Genomic DNA, 12,954 nt, shown 5'->3' with positions numbered 1-12,954 from the left:
AGTTAGATGTAGAATTATCCATTTGTTATATCTAATTCATTTGTTTGAACTGGGGTTTTTCTTAGATCTAAAATCTGAAAAGAAAAAAAAAAGGATTTCTTACAAATTTTTCTCTCCCTTTTTTTAAGGAGATTCAAATCACAAATTTGTTGGTCACTAACACATAATATATGCCACTTAAATTGTGCTTGCTTTGACAAATTGACTTTTCTCTTAGTCATACGCAAACTTGATAATTTGGAAGTACGCTTTCTATTTGAACTAATTTCTCAAGTTCAACGTAAGACAGTTAGAGGGTGTTCGGGTCACCAACATGAGATGAATTGAGTTGGTGTAATATACCAACTCAATGTTTGGCGAGTTGGTATATTTTACCAACTTACCCAAACTCTCCCTTCTTCCAATGTTTTCAATGGCTCCACCTACGGTCACTTACAGTGACTATCGTTGTCACACTTCAAGCTCCGACAACTACCTCCGATGACAACTCCAACGAACACCTTCGTACGACTAACTCCGATGACCAACTCCAGCCTCCGGCAAACACCTCTAATGACAACTCCGACGACCACCTTTGCGCGACCAACTCTAACAACCAAGTTCAGGCTTTGGCAATCACCTTTGACAACAAACTCCGATGACCAACTCCTACAAATACCTCCGACTACAAAATCCAATGAAAATCACCATTGATGATCAACTTTGATGATCACCTTCGAGCGAGCAACTCCGACGACCAACTTCGGGCTTCGACAACCACCTCTAATGACAAACTTCGGCAACCAAGTCTAATACTACATTGTTGAGGTTAATACCCTAAATCTCATGGGTCTGTAGTCTGTAATTGTGTTGTATAAACAATTTATTTATTTAATAAAATTTGAGCTATTTTATTCCACATTTAGTAGCATTAACCCACAAAACCAATAAACTAACATCCAAGGTTATCTTCTGTAGTTTAAACATGTATATAGAGACATATAGGTGGATCATGTTTAAGTGATAACCTAAATAGCATGTAGTAGATGGATAAGGCTAGATACCTTATCCTGGTGACACTACGAATACGGCCTGCTTTGTAGATGTTACTGAAGGAACTCTATTTACAGAGAACCTTTGAGCGGAAGCACATCGTCCAAATCCCATTTCGATTGAACGCATACATTTACAATTAAGAGAATAGATTATGCATCAGAAACTAAATTACGACATGCTTTTGAAATAAAAACAAAGGATCAAGAGACTATACCTTTGAAGAACCCTTCTTCAAGTAATCCCTCGATTGTACTAATTCACGAACGCGTCGAACAACTCAAACAATCCTCAAACAAGCAGCAAGCAAAAACTCGATCCTCGAACCAACAGGACACTACCACTTGGTGACCTTGGTATTCTCGGTGTGAGAATCTAGGAGTGTTGGGCTCTGACTAATTTTGGTTAGAGGGGAAGTTTGAAGTTTGGAGTTTGGAGGAGGAAGACGATCATGCAGTGAACAACATTATCATGTAGATGAACTAGTCTATCGCATAGATCATAATCCCACTATGACTAAACCCATCTCGGGCCAAGAAAGGGTATGACACCATATTGTTCAAGACCTGGAATCAGCCCTTAAGGGAGCAATTTATCTATTTACCTCTACTTCGGGGAATGAGTGAATTTCATCTTGTGTAGCTGAGTTCCCAGCTCCCCAATCAGACGAATCCCCAAAATGGTAGACTTGTTGAGTCAGCGATCTAGCCACTCTCACCCCATGCAAATCAAATGACCACCCCCATAGGCAGGAGTTCAAAACTCACTCAAGATTAAGGTCATATTACCTATGGTCATCCTAGTGAAATGAAAGTCTCTATTATGAACGACGTTATATAACGAGACTCAACATTTTGAGGTCCGGTCTTATACAAACTCCTTTATATAGAATATCCTCACTCACATATCTAATACATGAATGATCAGGATCAAATCATCTAAAACACTTTACAACAATTGTAACACCTACAAAGTGGGCCACACTCGTAGTGTCACCAGGATAAGGTATCCAGCCTTATGAAGGATCTCATGCCGAGAGTTCCATGAGCGTGTTCAGATCGCTCCGATCTCACCATGATTGAAATATAATAATATATATTCATCACATACAATTATGCACATAAATCTAATTATCGGCATGTTCAGAACAAAATAAATAACAAGGAAAGAGTTTCATACCAAAGACTATCTTCACACTCCAGAACTCCAACGCAGCGGAAACCCTCCAAGAGATCTACCAATGTCTGGGGGGAATGTCGACTGCAACAGCACGATCAACGTGAACACGAATGCCGCAACAGGGATGACACCACCACTAATGAGCCCCAGGTATTTTCGGAGTGAAAACCCAAAGGGTGGACTTTGGTGAATTTGGTAGAGGACGAAAGACAACGAGTTGTGTAGATGATAAGCAAATGGGAGATAAAATAGTGCTATCGTATAGCAAAAGTGCTTATCGCATAAAGGAGCTACACGATTGTGTATGAAAAGCTAAACGATCGTTTAGAAAAAAATATATACAATCGTTTAGATAAATTGTGAGGAAGACGATCGTTTAAACAGAGAAGAAACTATCGTATAGGCTCTTGAGTGATCGTTTCATGAATTCTTTTAGGCGATAGAAGAAATATTGAATGCACAATCCAAAATGAAAACTTTTTTCATTTTTAACCCATCGGTTACCATAACCAACGCTGCCCATTACCCATATCCGAATGTGAAAAAAAATGATTAATTATCATATAATTAATCAATTAATCAATTAATTAATATAATCATATTATATTTATATCCTATAGTTTGATATCACATATCTACTATAGTATTTTCTCCTCTACTTGATATAAATCATATTTATATCTAATTTCCTCCAAAATAATGTATCTCATACATTTGCCAATCATATCATATATAATTAAACTTCATCTTGTCAATTTGAACATTTCAAATTAACCCAAACACTGGTTCTCGACTTTATCCAAGCTACCCAAGGGATCTAATGGACCTATGGCTCGAAGCTCCAACGGTACGTGAATAGCTAACTAAACTCTTTAGCCACGAGATCCACCATCCGTTAACTGTCAGTGATTCTACTAAAGACCAACAGTTGAACTCTTCTTACCATAGATATATTTTTTTGTCCATCGGATATAACCAATCATGAGTACGATGACCCTTCACAGATGCTTGTAAGTACAGTTGGGCCAATTTACTGTTTTGCCCCTATAGTTACATTTCACTCTTTAAGTACCACTGATTCCTCTAATGAACAATACAACATAGTCCAACTATGTGTGAACACTTCTCGGACCAAGAGAAGGTGTATGGCGCCACATCGTTCAAGCCCTGAAATCAGCCCTTAAGGGAGTCATCTATCTACTTACCTCTGTCTTGGGGAAGGAGTGAATTCCATCTTGTGTAGCTGAGTTCCCAGCTCCCAAATCAGACGAATCCTCAAAATGGTAGGTTTGAATTGGGCACCTAGCCACTCGCACCCATACAAATCAAAGAACCGCCCTCAATGGCAGGAGTTCCCAACTCACTCAGGATTGAGGTCATGTTCATTCTAGTGAAGTGAAGTCTCTGTCATGAACGGTGTTATATAACGAGACGTTAACACTTCATGGTCAGGTCTTATACAAACTCTTTGTATAGGACGCCCCCGCTCTCATGTCCCTAACACAAATGATCAAGATCAGACCATCTGTAATAATTCACAATATTTGTGACCATTTCACAAAGCGGGCCACGTCCGTAGCATTACCAGGATAAGGTTTCCCTCCTTTATCTATTTACTACAGACCATTTTGGTTATCACTCAAGACATGATCCATTTGTATGTCACCACATACATGCTTGAGTCACATCCTGATAACCAGAGATTTTATGTTTATTGGTTTGTGGTAAAGCAAATAAAACAAGTAAATGAGCAAAATAACAAGATATAAAGTAAATATCATATATTAACAACACAAGTGTTCGTACATACTATTTACAAACTACAGGACACGAGACTTTAGGGTATCAATCCTAACAATCCATATACTTCAGACCATTTAGGTTATCACTTAAACATGATCCACTTGTATATCTCCACATATATGTTTAAGTTACAACGATAACCATGAATCTTAGTTTATTGGTTTGTGATTAATGCAACTAAAATATCATATATTTCATAGATAAAAGTTAATAAAATATCATGTATAATTAATCACTGAAATTTTTATTCATACATGGTTTACAAACTACAAGACTCTATGAGATTTAGGGCATCAACCCTAACAATCTTCCACTTATCTTAAAGCTAGTGGGGTGTATAAGATAATCAAATTACAAATACACAAAACAATAAACTTCGACACTATTCCCAGTACAAGATCTTCCATTTGCCCTAGTCCAATTGTGGTCTATCCCATAGACTCATACTCTGCAAGTGACCCTCAAACATTGTACCTATGAGGGCCTTCGTAAATGGATCAGCAACGTTGTGCTTCGAAACTATCTTTTTTATAATCACGTCCCCTCGATGCACAATCTCTTGGATGAGATGGTATTTTCGCTCAATGTGTTTGTCGTGCTTATGACTCCTAGGCTCATGGGAATTCGCTACAACACAACTATTATCACAATTAAGAGTGATAGGCTTAGACATGTCTGGAACAAATTCCAGATCAGTCAGGAATTTCCTGAGCCAAACGACCTCCTTAGCAGCTTCACAAGTCGTTACATACTCGACCTCTATGGTAGAGTCTGCGATGCACCCTTGCTTGGTGCTTTGCCAAACTACAACCCCTCCGTTAAGAGTGAACACTAATCCTGAAGTGGATTTTCGAGAATCTCTATCAATCTGAAAATCAGAGCTCGTGTATCCTGTAAGGATCAAATTCTTAAAACCATACACAAGCATGTAGTCCCTCGTTCTCCGAAGATACTTGAGGATGTTCTTGACGGCTGTCCAATGATCATATCCTGGATTAGATTGATATCTACTGACTATCCCTACTGAATAGCAGATCTCAGGTCTATTACATAACATCACATACATTAAACTTCCTACGACAGATGCATAGGGGGGACCCATTTCATTTCCTCAACCTCTTGAGGTGTCGTAGGACACTGTTCCTTAGACAAGGTAACTCTCTAACTGAAAGGCAATAGGCCCCTCTTGAAGTTCTGCATCGAGTACTTGATCAACATCTTGTCAATGTACGATGCCCGAGATAGTGCTAGCATTTTGTTCTTTCGATCCTGGAAGATCTGAATACCAAAAACAAACTAAGCCTCTCCCAAATCTTTCATTTGGAATTGGGTCGCTAACCAGTTCTTAACTAAAGTCAGTAAGCCTACATCATTCCCAATGAGTAGGATATCATCTACATATAACACTAGGAAAACTACTGAACTGTTAATGATCTTCTTGTAAACACAAGGTCATAAACGTTCTAATCAAAGCCATAAGATTTGATCGTAGTATCAAACCTTATATTCCAAAATCGAAATGCCTGTTTCAGTCCATAAATGGACCGATTCAAGTTGCAAACCTTTTGATCTTGAACTTAGACTATGAATCCCTCGGGTTGCACCATATAAATGGTCTTCTCAAGATTGTCATTCAGAAAAGAAATCTTGACATCCATTTTTTGTATCTCATAGTCATAATATGAGGTAATGGATAGAAGGATGCGGATAGACTTCAGTATGGCAACAGGTGAGAAAGTATCCTCATAGTCGACTCCCTCTACCTGGGTATAACATTTTGCCACTAGACTAGATTTGAAGGTTTGCACCTTCCCATCAGCACCCTGTTTCCTCTTGTAGATCCATTTACAACCTATAGATTTAATTCCATCAGGTTGATTTACAAGATCCCAAACTGAATTGAAGTTCATAGACTCCATTTCGAGATTCATGGCTTTGATCCATTCATCTTTGTCAACATCCTCCATTGCCTTTTGGTAAGACAACGGATCCTCAAACTTGCCATCAGCTACCATAACTAGGATTTCAGTTAAACCCATATAGCAAATAGGTGGGTTTGCAACCCTCCCACTACGTCGAGGTTCCCTCAATACTTGTGGTGGATTGGACATACTCGATGAACTTATATCAACAACTCTTGTTGAGGTAGTAGGCTCTTCAACAACTCTTGTTGAAGATTCAGTAGTTTCTTTGGAAAGCTCATTCAACATGATTTTACTTCTAGGTTTGTGCTCTCTTATATGATTATCCTTAAGAAAAGTAGTATTTTTTGACACAAACACTTTGTTTTCTTTAGGATCATAAAAATAGCATTCTTTCGTTCCTTTAGGGTAGCCTACAAATAGGCATAGCCTCGAACATGGTTCCAATTTCTTAGGATTAAGCACATGTTAGGCAACCCAGATGCGGAAATGACGTAAACTAACTTTACGATCATTCCATAACTCCAAAGGTGTTCTGGAAACACTCTTGGAAGGAACACAGTTCAGGATATAAGTTTTAGTCTCTACTGCAAAACCCCAAAAATATTCAGGTAAGGAAGCGTAACTCATCATCGACCGAACATGTCCAACAGGGTTCGATTTTTCCTCTCTGATACACCATTCTGTTGAGGTGTACCAGGTGCTGAAAGTTGGAAAATTATTTGTTGAATATGGAAAATCATCTTTTACCTTGTACATATGATTTTATTCCCTGTAATTTGGGTTTTCTTTTATTCTTTCCATATGTACATTTTTTGGCTGCTATAAGTTTTTCCTTAATTAGCTATCATAGTTGTATATATAAGGGATGCTCCCTCTTGTAAAATCACCACAAGAAATATAGAAAAAGTTATGTATTACAACACTATTCCATGTTCTATCATTTAGTTCTGTATTAGAACTTTTTCTATATTACAATATGGTATCAGAGCCAATTCTATGAATCTTTTCTATAGGTTTCACGTCCGAAGCCCTAGAAAGAAAACAGAAAACCTCAAACATACTTAGTAGCTGGAATCAGTGCACCAGAAGAAACCTCTATCGATTCCTTGCGTGAAGCTTCACGTCCAAAGAAAAATGCATCAAACCCAGCCAACAATCCGAAAATCTGAAGAACAAAGTCTTCGACCGACAAAACACAGTCGAAACACAGTCTTCACCGATGACCAAGAACACGTTCTTCAACCGGAAGTTATCGACCGACGACCAAGTATACATGGGTGCCGATTCCTAAAATCCCATCTTCGTTTGTGAAGATTCGCGAACTGTGGGTGGAAAACGAAATCGTAGCAGCCATAATCATCGACGAAACCTCGAATGAACGGGTTAAGTTGCACCGTGTCGCGCGAACGAAGTCGGGTCGAAACTGGTTCAGCGTCTTCTGGGTTGAATCGGATTGATGGAACCACGAGTGAACGGGTTAATACTACACGGGTCGCGTGAACGAAGTTAGGTCAAACCGGGTCTAAGTCTTCTGGGTCGGATCAGGTGAAATCACGGGTCTGGAATCGAGTCTAAATGATTTTTTTAAAGGTTTTTTATCGTTTTTTTTTCATTTTTCCTATTTCCTGCTTAATTAATTATTTTGCCACTCAACAATTTTTTATGGTATCCATAAATTCTAACTATACTGAAGGGACCGTATTTTTAATTACTAATCATAAATTAAATGGAAGGAATTACCTACATTGGTCACAATCAATTATGATGTTCATATGTGGAAAAGGAAAGGAAGATTACCTGTCAAGCAAAAATCCTATCCCAGACCAAGCTGATAAAAGATACAAGACATGGAAAGTGGAAAATAATATGGTTATGTCATGGCTAATCAACTCCATGACGATAGAGATTGGTGAAGGTTTTTTTTACTCTTCTCAACTGCAAGCGAAATCTGGGAAGCAACTCGTGAAACTTATTCTGACCAAGAAAATACTGCAGAGTCATTTGAAATTGAAGGCAAAATTCATGAGCTACGGCAAGGGGATATGCAAGCCACTCACTATTTTACTCAACTATCTCGACTTTGGCAGTAACTGGACATATTTGAAAGCCATAAGTGAGAATTGATAACTTGTACAAATACAAGTTATTTATGCCACCTTATCTAGAGTTTGCGGCCAAAAGTTAGTGTATATGCGCCTATTGTATGGAAATTAGCTTAGAATTACAATAATTATAAATGATCGCAATTACACCCACTAACACCATAAAGATAGAAGACAGGTCAAAATTTACTTTGTTTTGCAGGAAACCAAGTCATCGCTTGCGCTCAAGGCTCATGAGAAACCGATCAATGCATTTCTGTCACATTGTGCCCATCAATCACCAATGAAGAGACGATTACCGCAATGACGGCGCAATGCGACAGTCGATCCAGAGCTTACTTTCAACCGCATGCGGTAATAAAAAAAACACCGCATGCAAACTCATGATCGAAAAATGCAGCTAAGCAACGCAAAAGTGGAGGATTGAGCCACGTGTACAACTAACGGTTGTGCATAATTGACGATCTGATTACATATCAAAAGGAATAATATCCCTCCATTTGCGGAATTACCATAACAATCAGTGGGGACCACAAGGCCGGAGTTAAAGACCTGCACCTATAAATACCCCATAGATTTCAAAGAAAACTTATGCTACTTGATACGAGGCGAATTGCTGCTAAAGTATTGAGAGAAAAGGTTGAGCTGAGTGCTTAATTGAAGAAATCCAGGAAGAAGATGAGACAAGGCCGAGAGGTGAGTCTCAGATCTATTCTGCCAAATACCCGATTTAAAGCTCTGTGTAAAGATCCCTGCTACCGGTTGAGCAAGCCTGAGGAGGAAGCTCTTCCTATCATCAGATCCATCCAATCCGGCAAGTAGATCTCCATCGAATTGACGCTTTTTTGTATTTGTTTTATGTCTTTCATCGTTATATTTCACTTTCTCTTTATCTCTTCATTCACACACCATGTATCAAAACGCTTAATAGACATATTAAATGTTTTGATAGCTTTCATATACCATTCTCTGTCTATTTCTGTTCCTCCATTAATCACTTTCTCCATGATGTTTTTCAATCCCTTGATAGTTAGTATGAATCAAACGAGTACTTAATCTGTGTTTAAGGTATAAAATGCGTTTAGCTAAGGCATGCCAGACGATATCCTCACCTGCGAGAGCATAAGTAAAGATGCCATTCTGATCTATCGAGAGAAGATTAGAAGAATGTCTTAACTAAAATGAGTAGTACTTCCAGACATGGAAGCAACCTTGCATTCATTACGTTAGTCTTATTCTCACCACAGACATGTGGGAGCGCGGCCGATCACTCAAAGGTGTACGACAAGGGAAGAGCGGAACCGTATTTATAGCTTCAATGCAATTGAGGACTTACATGTTTATATTATTTATCTTTCTCTTTCTATTCTATTCATAAAACTTACCGCTGCATCCCATGTTCTTTGCATAACCTTCACAGCCAGCCTTGACCCCAGCATCGTGTATCATTAAGCCTGTGTCTTGTATCATCTAGCTTAGGTTTATTGTATTTTATTTTCATTATCGCATCTTTATTGCTTTCATTTACTTTACTGGAATTTTATATACTTGTACACAAAACACCCTTTTAAAGATTGAAAAACCTGGTCGCATATATCTCGAACATACCACAATAACCTAAAATAGTCCCTATGTTCGACCTCGGATCACACCAAGAAACTTGCGGTGGAATTACACTTGGTTCCATCGTAAGGAAACTTGTGACAACGCATGACACACTACGTGAACATCCATAATTAACGCATATCTAGCAGTAGTATCGTATCCTTTCGAGCATAGAACATCATCAATCATACACATCAGCATTTTCGAACCAACAAGTTTATGGCGCCGTTGTCGAGGACTGGTTAACGGTTTATTGTTTGAGTGTGTTTTTGGTATTTTGTAGGACAGATCTCTTTGTACTGGCTGTTTAACACGAAGAACAATCTGACAGCTTACGAGCGATAGAGTGATCTAGTGATTCTAAGCGGATCCAGAGATCAAGTGTACTATTCGTGCAAGAGTTCATCAGGGCCAAAGTAATTGGTGAAGAAGTATGGGGCTAATGAAGATATGGCACCCGTAAGAAACCAAATGGGAAATTTATCAACACAAGATCCAGTTTTTCTTGCTGCTGACCATAATATTCCTATGAGGGAATATGCGGCGCCTGATTTTTTAAATTTCTCACCATGAATTTCAAGACTCATGGTTGAGGGGAATGCAAGCTTTGAAATAAGACCTATTATGCTGCTAATGATTCAGAATGTGGGACAATTTGGAGGATTACAAGGAGAAGACCCACACGCTCATTTGACAAATTTTGTAGACATGTGTAGCGCATTCGCCATTCCTGGTGTAACTTAAGAAGGACTTAAACTATATCTATTCCCGTATAAATTGCGGGATGAAGGAAAGAGGTGGGCTTAAGCATTAGAGCCAGACTAAATGGATGGGAGTAGTTGGTTGATAGGTTCATGAATAGATTCTTTCTCCGTATGTCAATGCAAGAAGGAGAAGGGATGTCTTGAATTTCGAACAAAAGGGTTACGAAACCTTGAGCACCGCCTGGGTGCGATTCCGGTAGTTAGTGAAGAGTTGTCTGTATATCGAGATTCCTGATAGTATTTTGATGGAAACCTTTTACAATGGCTTAGATCAATCTATGCAAGCAGTTTCTGATGCCTCCGCAGAAGGAGGATTAATGAATAAGTCATATACGGAAGCAAAGAACATATTGGATCGCATCTCGCGAAATTTTGATGAGTGGGTTGATAACGGGCTTAAGGTAAGAGATCAGGAACAAGAAAGAGTAGAAAAGGCCAATGTGACAACAGACATAATGAGCGCACTGGTCGAGCAAATGACCACAATGACCTCACTCCTTCAGATAGTGGCTAATCAGCAGAGGACTCTCTCTCAAGGAACAGTGTAAGTTAATGCGGTGACTTATGTAACCGCTATGGATTGCACTCAATAGGGAGAGGTATATCTAGTAGACATCTGCCCATGGAATCAACAACCCATATATGCTATTTACGATGAATCAGTGGGCAACATTTACAACCCTAGTTGGTAAGGTCACCCTATTTTTAGTTTGGATGAGAATTACAATCAGAAGAGCCATAGTTTCTATCAATTCATTTATCAAGGGGATCGAGGCAGCCCTCCGGTCTTCACCAATCCAGACTACAGGCCGAGTAATTCTCAAGGTACACCACTCTATGACCAATTGTTCGCATATGATACCTCTTACAGCACCTCGTTTCTGGAGACATCGTTCAAACATTATATTGAAAAGAGCGAGGCAATGAGATAATCGCAAGTTGACTCTCTTAAAGAATTAGAAGATCAGATAGATTCACTTACGAGGGAATTAAAGAAGAAAGCATCTGGTACACGGCACGAAAACTCAGGAGTATCAGAGCCAAGAGGTAAAGAACAATGTCATACATTGACATTGAGGAGTGGCAGGACGACAACTCCTATTATGCCAAAAGTACCAGATGTGGCAACAACACTGGTAGATTTAACTGTTGATGATGACCAGCCACCTGATAATGGAAGAAATACCAGTTCAGAAATAAGTTCATCCACAAAAGATGAAGCTTCTCAAGACATGAATCCTCAATCAACGCAATCTTCAGCTAATGACACACAACAACCACAGGACCTCACCAAACAGCCAAGTGAACAAGAAATACGGCGGGATCCTCCACCTTTCCCATCCAGGCTGAAAAAGAAAGACGATAGTAAGCATTTTCAGAGGTTTCTGGACGTTCTTCGACAGCTACACATTAATATTCCCTTGATAGAAGCGTTAGAGCAGATGCCGAGTTATGTAAAATTTCTCAAGGATATTCTCGCCAACAAGAGGAAGATAGGGGAAAATGAAACCGTTGCGCTAACATATGAGTGCAGCGCTCTGTTTCAAAACAATCTTCCCACTAAAATGAAGAACCCTGGGACTTTTACATTACCCTGCACTATAGGAGGGAAGATGGTCTGGAACGTGCTGTGCGATTTGGGGGCAAGCATAAATTTGATGCCCTTGTCAATTTTTAAGAAGCTGGACATCGACGAAGCAAGACCAACCACGATCGCATTACAACTGGCCGATAGATTGATAAAGCTCCCTGAGGGCAAGATAGAAGATGTTCTCATGCAAGTGGACAAGTTTATTTTCCCGGTCTTGGATTATGAAGTCGATAGAGAAATTCTTATCATCTTGGGTCGCCTATTTCTCGTCACAGGGCGAGCGTTGATCGATGTGCAGAAAGGAGAATTAACCATCAGGGTCGACGATCAGGAAGTAAAATTCAACGTACTCAATGCGTTAAAATACTCAGGTGATATAGAAAACTGCCAGTATATCGAGGAACTGCGGGAAGGACATTGGCAGGAACCCCTGAAAGAGCTGGAGGAAGAAAATTGTGAAGTCGGTGCAATAGTGGAGGAGGACTGCGCCGCAATTTATGTGGAAGCTAATTTTGAACCACTCAAGTTGTCTGAACGAACTTCACAGCGCATTAAGCCATTTTTGGGATATTCATGGAAAATCTCCAGATTGGAAGCCCAACAAAGGTACAGGAGACAGGCGTAGAAAGGCCTATCAAGCAAGTACATCATCAAAAGGTAACGTCAACCCTAGATATAACGTGTTTACTAAGGAGCAGTTAGACCTTCTCCAAAAACTATTCGGCCAACCGAAACCTACTAAAAAAAATCAGAAACCAGCATAGCAACAATGGTACAATCAGGCAACTTTCTTTGGGCCCTTAATGCAACCAAAGAAAATTGTAGTACTTGGATTATTGACTCTGGTGCATCAGATCCCATGATAGGTGACATCTCACTTTTAACTAACTATACACATTGTAACAATCAAATTATTGTAAAGATTGTCGATGGTACCTATTCTAAAGTAATGG

This window comes from Benincasa hispida, chromosome 6, assembly GCF_027475165.1.
Source record: "Benincasa hispida cultivar pf3 chromosome 6, pf3_genome.v1.1, whole genome shotgun sequence".
Classification (NCBI taxonomy): Eukaryota; Viridiplantae; Streptophyta; class Magnoliopsida; order Cucurbitales; family Cucurbitaceae; genus Benincasa; species Benincasa hispida.
Note: the sequence above shows the minus strand (reverse complement) of the source record.